Raw genomic sequence first — 1,275 nt, forward strand, 5'->3', positions numbered from 1 at the left:
GGGGACCCGGGTGTGCGCCCACGCGGGTGCGAGAAGCGCCAGTCAGTGTGTCTTGGCCGCCAGTTGCTCTTGTGCAGAGTTGGCGCACCTCTAAGCATCCACCTTGGGGAGGTGGCCTGGGGGCTCTGCCCTTCGTGACCACTGCGCATGCGCGTGGCGTCTGGCTGTTCTCTCCACGGTCCAGGCTGAGCCCATTAGGGCGCACGTGACCTCGCTGCCGGTTCTCAGTGCTGGGAGCCCAATAGCTGCTGCTGGTGCGGCATCCACTGGAGAGCTGCTGCCCAGAACTTTCCCAAGGACCCAGCCCAGCCTCCACGCTCCTCCTGGCGGCGTGCTCTGGCACCGGTAGGACTGGGCGAGCTTTTCGAGTGTGCACATCTGTGACTCGCGGCTTCCTGTGCTTTTCCTATCGCATTCCCTGGACTCGGAGAATTGACCCCCTTCTCGCGGCATCATTGGACACCAGGAATAGTCAACTCATAAAGTATCTATATTTTTATTAATTTTTCTTAACATATTTGAATTGCTTCTATGTCTCGGCAATGAACGTGTTACAAACTTTGTCACATTTGCATTTTCCATTGGTAAAATTTATTGATTTTAATATATTCTATTTCACTATGACTCATTACCTGTTTTTATATTATGTCTTTGTCGTTTTCATCAGTGGAAAACTGGTGCTGCAAAATAATAAATGTATTAAAAATTTTTTAAAAAGATTGTATATGGTACAAATGACCTCTAATGGATAATTTATACCTAGATTGAGTGAAAACTGTAAATATCTGGTGGAAAGAAATAGCTTTGTGCTTCTCTAATGCAGTGACTCTTAACTGGAGTATGTTTTTTGCAGCAACATAGAAGCTATGTCTATGGAGTTACAGACTAGAGGCCTGATGCACAAAATTCCTGAGGGGGAGAGATCCCTCAGCCGGGCCTGCGCCCTCTCGCAATCTGGGACCATTCGCTCTCCTTACTGCTTGGCTCATTGCGCCTTAGCGCTGCCAGAGGCGGAAGAGGCTCCCACCACTGCCACTGCACTTGCAAGTGGTAAGCCTGGCTTCTGGCAGATCGGTGCTCCCCCTGTGGGAGTGCACTGTCCACCAGGAGGCAGCTCCTGCATTGAATGTCTGCCCCCTGGTGGTCAGTGCACGTCATAGTGACGAATCATTCTGGTCCTTCCATTGTTAACAGTCACTTAGGCTTTTATTTTATAGACTAGAGGCCCAGTGCACAAAAATTTGTGCACTGGGGGGGGGGGGGGGGGGGGGGCCC

At 50.6% G+C, this 1,275-nt stretch overlaps 1 long non-coding RNA gene across 1 annotated transcript in view; it reads right to left on the minus strand.

Moving 5' to 3' along the window:
• Positions 1–477: 477 nt before the first annotated feature.
• Positions 478–1,275, minus strand: part of LOC106728106 — a 5,811-nt gene continuing 5,013 nt past the window's right edge. The window contains exon 2 of the long non-coding RNA XR_001364356.1: positions 478–680. This is a non-coding gene — a long non-coding RNA (uncharacterized LOC106728106). The remainder of the gene's footprint in view (positions 681–1,275) is intronic.

The sequence above is a fragment of the Myotis brandtii genome, unplaced genomic scaffold, assembly GCF_000412655.1.
Source record: "Myotis brandtii unplaced genomic scaffold, ASM41265v1 scaffold536, whole genome shotgun sequence".
NCBI lineage: Eukaryota > Metazoa > Chordata > Mammalia > Chiroptera > Vespertilionidae > Myotis > Myotis brandtii.